The 7,193-nt window shown below is 42.9% G+C and overlaps 1 pseudogene; it reads left to right on the top strand.

Annotated features, from left to right (window-relative positions):
• The window catches only part of LOC135511220 (ephrin type-B receptor 4b-like), a 99,451-nt pseudogene that overhangs the window by 50,861 nt on the left and 41,397 nt on the right, over window positions 1-7,193 (top strand).

Here is a 7,193-nt window from a genome sequence, read left to right as displayed (position 1 = left end):
AGTCTTTGGCAGGGTGATGGAATTGAAGGGGGAAGAGAAGAGGAAGGGGGAAGAGAAGAGAACATTACTCAACAACATTTCTCGTCCCCTGTCACTTTATTTATGTTTGTTTATCTCTCTCCTTAGTAAGCACCTGTGTGTGAAGGATATAGAGATGAATGATCAGAATGGACAGTACCTGATGAGACAGAGTGAGGAGTACACCACACTACTACCTACATACATACTATAGTACACAACACTACAACACTACTACCTACATACTATAGTACACCACACTACTACCTACATACATACTATAGTACACAACACTACAACACTACTATCTACATACTATAGTACACAACACTACTACCTACATACATACTATAGTACACAACACTTCAACACGACTACCTACATACTATAGCACATCACACTACTACCTACCTACATACTATAGTACACAACACTTCAACACTACTACCTACATACTATAGTACACAACACTACAACACTACTACCTACATACTATAGTACACAAAACTACAACACTACTACCTACATACTATAGTACACAACACTACAACACTACTATCTACATACTATAGTACATCACACTACTACCTACATACATACTATAGTACACAACACTTCAACACTACTACCTACATACTATAGTACATCACACTACTACCTACATACATACTATAGTACACAACACTTCAACACTACTACCTACATACTATAGTACACCACACTACTACCTACATACATACTATAGTACACAACACTTCAACACTACTATCTACATACTATAGTACACCACACTACTACCTACCTACATACTATAGTACACAACACTACTACCTACATACATACTATAGTACACAACATTACTACCAACATACATACTATAGTACACAACACTACTACCAACACTATAGTACACAACATTACTATCAACATACTTACTATAGTACACAACATTACTACCACCACTATAGTACCCAACATTACTACCTACATACATACTATAGTACACAACACTACTACCTACCATGCTATTTGTTGCTTGTTGTAAATTAACGTTGTTGTTACCATGGTATCTGTTAGCAGGTATGAAGGTGTACATCGACCCGTTCACCTACGAAGATCCCAACGAGGCGGTTAGAGACTTTGCTAAAGAGATAGACGTGTCCTTCGTCAAGATAGAGGAGGTCATTGGAGCTGGTCAGTACCTCTATATTCACCTCCTAGACCTCTATACCTCCTCCTACCTCTACCTCTACCCCTAAAGAGATAGACGTGTCCTTCATCTAGATAGAGGAGGTCATTGGAGCTGGTCAGTACCTCTATATTCACCTCTTAGACCTCTATACCTCCTCCTACCTCTACCTCTACCCCTAAAGAGATAGACGTGTCCTTCATCTAGATAGAGGAGGTCATTGGAGCTGGTCAGTACCTCTATATTCACCTCCTAGACCTCTATACCTCCTCCTACCTCTACCTCTACCCCTAAAGAGATAGACGTGTCCTTCATCTAGATAGAGGAGGTCATTGGAGCTGGTCAGTACCTCTATATTCACCTCCTAGACCTCTATACCTCCTCCTACCTCTACCTCTACCCCTAAAGAGATAGACGTGTCCTTCATCTAGATAGAGGAGGTCATTGGAGCTGGTCAGTACCTCTATATTCACCTCTTAGACCTCTATACCTCCTCCTACCTCTACCTCTACCCCTAAAGAGATAGACGTGTCCTTCGTCAAGATAGAGGAGGTCATTGGAGCTGGTCAGTACCTCCTTCTACCTCCTACCTCTACCCCTAAAGAGAGGAGGTCATTGGAGCTGGTCTATACCTCTCTGTGTATTTCACTCATTTTTTGCTCTCTCTTCAACCCCGTCTCCTCCCCTCCTCTCTGTTCTATTCTTCTCCTGCTCCTCTCTCTCTCCATCTCCTCTCTCTGCTCCTTCTCTCCATGTTATTTATTTCAAGGGGCTTTATTAACATGGGAAACATGTTAACGTTGCCAAAGCAAGTGAAATGGATTATAAACAAAAGTGAAATTAACAACCATGAATGAACAGTCCAACATTACACTCACAAAAGCTTCAATATAAATATTTTAAATATCATATTATGTCTATCTATTCTCTCACGCTCTTAATTTCTCCAGAGTCCTTTACTTGTCCCTTTGCCTTCCTTTCTCATCCCTCCTCGCTCTTTTCCTCCCCTTCTACCCTCCTCTCTCTCTCTATCTGTCTCTGTTTCTCTCTCGCTCTCTCTCTCTCTGTCTCTGTCTCTGTGTCTCTCTGTCTCTGTTTCTCTCTCTCTCTGTCTCTGTTTCTCTCTCTCTGTCTCTGTCTCTCTCTCTGTCTCTGTCTATGTTTCTCTCTCTCTCTCTCTCTCTCTCTCTCTCTCTCTCTCTCTCTCTCTGTCTCTGTCTCTGTCTCTCTCTCTCTGTCTCGCTCTCTGTCTCTCTCTGTCTCTCTCTGTCTCTCTCTCTGTCTCTGTCTCTGTCTATGTTTCTCTCTCTCTCTCTCTCTCTCTCTCTCTCTCTCTCTCTCTCTCTCTCACCTCTCTCTCTGTTTCTCTCTCTCTCTCAGTGTTAGAGGGTCATGTAGAATATCAGTCCTATCAGTTGAACTGACCTGTGTTCCAAACAGCACCGTGTCTCCTATTTAGTGCACTACTTTTGACCAGGGCCATTTGGGATGTAACTAAGTCCACTAATCTACCCTCTGGCTACCACTCTGTTCCACATTACTGAGGCAGAGAGATAGTGTGTGTGTGCTACTGTAGTGTTAGTCTGGATTTCTGTCTCCGGGGATACCAGGTTTCCCCTCAGGCCCTCTGTCTCTATCTCTCTTTCTTTTCTTCTCTTTTCTTCTCTTTTCTTCTCTCTCTCTCTTTCTTTCTCTCTCTCTCTTTCTTTCTCGCTCTCTCTCTCTTTCTCTCTCGCTCTTTCCTTCCTTCTCTCTCTCTCGCTCTCTACTCTCTCTCTAGCGTGTCCAATGGGTCATTATAAGGCAGGTTCAGCGGTCGGTGGGTGTGTCCTCACATCTAACTAGCACAACAAACTAGTTCCTGCCACAGTCAGCTGTTAGATGATCCAAGTAGCCCTCCTCAGCCACAGTCAGCTGTTAGATGGTCCAAGTAGCCCTCCTCAGCCACAGTCAGCTGTTAAATGGTCCAAGTAGCCCTCAGCAGCCACAGTCAGCTGTTAGATGATCCAAGTAGCCCTCCTCAGCCTCAGTCAGCTGTTAAATGATCCAAGTAGCCCTCCTCAGCCACAGTCAGCTGTTAAATGATCCAAGTAGCCCTCAGCAGCCACAGTCAGCTGTTAAATGATCCAAGTAGCCCTCAGCAGCCACAGTCAGCTGTTAGATGGTCCAAGTAGCCCTCAGCAGCCACAGTCAGCTGTTAGATGATCCAAGTAGCCCTCCTCAGCCTCAGTCAGCTGTTAAATGATCCAAGTAGCCCTCCTCAGCCACAGTCAGCTGTTAGATGATCCAAGTAGCCCTCAGCAGCCACAGTCAGCTGTTAGATGATCCAAGTAGCCCTCCTCAGCCACAGTCAGCTGTTAGATGATCCAAGTAGCCCTCCTCAGCCACAGTCAGCTGTTAGATGATCCAAGTAGCCCTCCTCAGCCACAGTCAGCTGTTAGATGGTCCAAGTAGCCCTCAGCAGCCACAGTCAGCTGTTAGATGGTCCAAGTAGCCCTCAGCAGCCACAGTCAGCTGTTAGATGGTCCAAGTAGCCCTCAGCAGCCACAGTCAGCTGTTAGATGATCCAAGTAGCCCTCCTCAGCCACAGTCAGCTGTTAGATGATCCAAGTAGCCCTCCTCAGCCACAGTCAGCTGTTAGATGATCCAAGTAGCCCTCAGCAGCCACAGTCAGCTGTTAGATGGTCCAAGTAGCCCTCCTCAGCCACAGTCAGCTGTTAGATGATCCAAGTAGCCCTCCTCAGCCACAGTCAGCTGTTAGATGATCCAAGTAGCCCTCCTCAGCCACAGTCAGCTGTTAGATGATCCAAGTAGCCCTCAGCAGCCACAGTCAGCTGTTAGATGATCCAAGTAGCCCTCAGCAGCCACAGTCAGCTGTTAGATGATCCAAGTAGCCCTCCTCAGCCACAGTCAGCTGTTAGATGATCCAAGTAGCCCTCAGCAGCCACAGTCAGCTGTTAGATGATCCAAGTAGCCCTCCTCAGCCACAGTCAGCTGTTAGATGATCCAAGTAGCCCTCCTCAGCCTCAGTCAGCTGTTAGATGATCCAAGTAGCCCTCCTCAGCCACAGTCAGCTGTTAGATGATCCAAGTAGCCCTCAGCAGCCAATAGCATGTGTGTCTCTTCTCTCAGAGAGGTGTGCTGTTAACAGTGTGTGTATGTTCCAGGTGAGTTTGGAGAGGTCTGTCGAGGCAGACTGAAGGTCCCTGGGAAGAAGGAGAACTATGTGGCCATCAAGACTCTGAAAGGAGGATACACTGACAAACAGAGGAGGGACTTCCTGTCTGAGGCCTCCATCATGGGTCAGTATCGTGTGGATGAGGGGGGGCTCTGAAAGACGGATACACTAACTAACAGAGGAGGGACTTCCTGTCTGAGGCCTCCATCATGGGTCAGTATCGTGTGGATGAGTGGGGGGGCTCTGAAAGACGGATACACTAACTAACAGAGGAGGGACTTCCTGTCTGAGGCCTCCATCATGGGTCAGTATCGTGTGGATGAGTGGGGGGGCTCTGAAAGACGGATACACTAACTAACAGAGGAGGGACTTCCTGTCTGAGGCCTCCATCATGGGTCAGTATCGTGTGGATGAGTGGGGGGGGGGGGGCTCTGAAAGACGGATACACTAACTAACAGAGGAGGGACTTCCTGTCTGAGGCCTCCATCATGGGTCAGTATCGTGTGTGTGGGGCTCTGAAAGACGGATACACTAACTAACAGAGGAGGGACTTCCTGTCTGAGGCCTCCATCATGGGTCAGTATCGTGTGTGTGGGGCTCTGAAAGACGGATACACTAACTAACAGAGGAGGGACTTATCTTTCATATGCACAGGAAACAACACGGTACTATGCAGTACTATGCAGTACTATGCAGAGCTAACTTGTCCTCAAAACAGTGCAACAGCTATAGAAAATATTGAATGAAAAACAATGTGTTAGTGTGTTTAAATGTGTATTTGTGTTTTAATTTGGGTATACGTGTGTTTTAATGTGTATTGTGTGTGTATTGTGTGTGTGTATTAATGTGTGTTTTAATGTGTATTAATGTGTATTGTGTGTGTATTAATGTGTGTTCATGTGTATTAATGTGTATTGTGTGTGTGATAATGTGTATTGTGTGTGTATTAATGTGTATTGTGTGTGTATTAATGTGTTTTAATGTGTATTGTGTGTGTATTAATGTGTATTGTGTGTGTATTAATGTGTTTTAATGTGTATTAATGTGTAGTGTGTGTGTATTAAGGTGTATTGTGTGTATTAATGTGTTTTAATGTGTTTTAATGTGTATTGTGTGTGTATTAATGTGTATTAATGTGTGTATTAATGTGTTTTAATGTGTATTGTGTGTGTATTAATGTGTATTGTGTGTGTATTAATGTGTTTTAATGTGTATTGTGTGTGTATTAATGTGTGTATTAATGTGTTTTAATGTGTATTGTGTGTGTATTAATGTGTATTGTGTGTGTATTAATGTGTATTGTGTGTGTATTAATGTGTTTTAATGTGTATTGTGTGTGTATTAATGTGTTTTAATGTGTATTGTGTGTGTATTAATGTGTTTTAATGTGTATTGTGTGTGTATTGTGTGTGTATTAACCTCTTGAAACTCCCCATCCCGGATCCGGGATTGTGACTAAGCCTCAGGCTCATTAGCATAACGCAACGTTAACGATTTCTGAAAATCGCAAATAAAATTAAAATAATGCGTTTGCTCTCAAGCTTAGCCTTTTCTTAACAACACTGTCATCTCAGATTTTCAAAATATGCTTTTGAACCATAGAAATTGACTAATTTGTGTAAGAGTATGCAAAGCTAGCATAGCATTTTGTGTAGCATGTAGCACGCAACATTTTCACAAAAGCCAGATAAATAAAATCATTTACCTTTGAAGAGCTTCTGATGTTTTCAATGAGGAGACTCCCAGCCACATACCAAATGCGCAGTGTTTCCTGAAAGCGTCTGTGTGTAGGAGAAATCGTTCCGTTTTCTACATTGCACCTAGCTACCGAAACGAACCGAAAATGCAGTCACCTACAACGTGAAACTTTTTCCGGATTAACTACATAATATCGACCGAAACATGGCAAACGTTGTTTGGAATCAATCCTCAAGGTGTTTTTTCACATATCTCTTCATTGACATGCAGTTCGTGGAAGCTTGCTTCTCTCTCTGTGCCCCATGGAAAAATACTGGCAGGTGACTTTTGCGCACCAATTTCGGCGCAGGACACCGGGCGGACACGTGGTAAATGTGGTCTCTTATGGTCAATCTTCCAACGATCTGCCTACAAATACGTCACAATGCTGCAGACACCTTGGGGAAAGCGACAGAAAGGGCAGACTCATTCCTCTTGCGTTCACAGCCATATAAGGAGATCATGAAAGACAGAGCCTCAAAATCCTTGTCATTTCCTGGATGCCAAGTCATCTTGGTTTTGCCTGAAGCTCACGTTAAAGGGCACGCACAGAGAAGATATTTGTATTTCTGGACACGTCAGAGTGTTTTCTTTCGAACAGTAGCAATTATATGCATAGTCGAGCATCTTTTTGTGACAAAATATCTTGTTTAAAACGGGAACGTTTTTCTTCCAAAAATGAAATAGCGCCACCATAAGTGTAAGAGGTTAATGTGTGTTTTAATGTGTATTGTGTGTGTTTTAACGTGCATTGTGTGTGTATTAATGTGTTTTAATGTGTATTGTGTGTGTATTAATGTGTATTAATGTGTTTTAATGTGTATTGTGTGTGTATTAATGTGTTTTAATGTGTATTGTGTGTGTATTAATGTGTTTTAATGTGTATTAATGTGTTTTGTGTGTGTATTAATGTGTATTGTGTGTGTATTAATGTGTGTATTAATGTGTGTTTTAATGTGTATTGTGTGTGTTTTAATGTGCATTGTGTGTGTATTAATGTGTTTTAATGTGTATTGTGTGTGTATTAATGTGTTTTGTGTGTGTATTAATGTGTATTGTGTGTGTATTAAT

Source organism: Oncorhynchus masou, chromosome 23 (genome assembly GCF_036934945.1).
Source record: "Oncorhynchus masou masou isolate Uvic2021 chromosome 23, UVic_Omas_1.1, whole genome shotgun sequence".
Classification (NCBI taxonomy): domain Eukaryota; kingdom Metazoa; phylum Chordata; class Actinopteri; order Salmoniformes; family Salmonidae; genus Oncorhynchus; species Oncorhynchus masou.
This window is presented reverse-complemented; position numbering and strand designations above follow the sequence as displayed.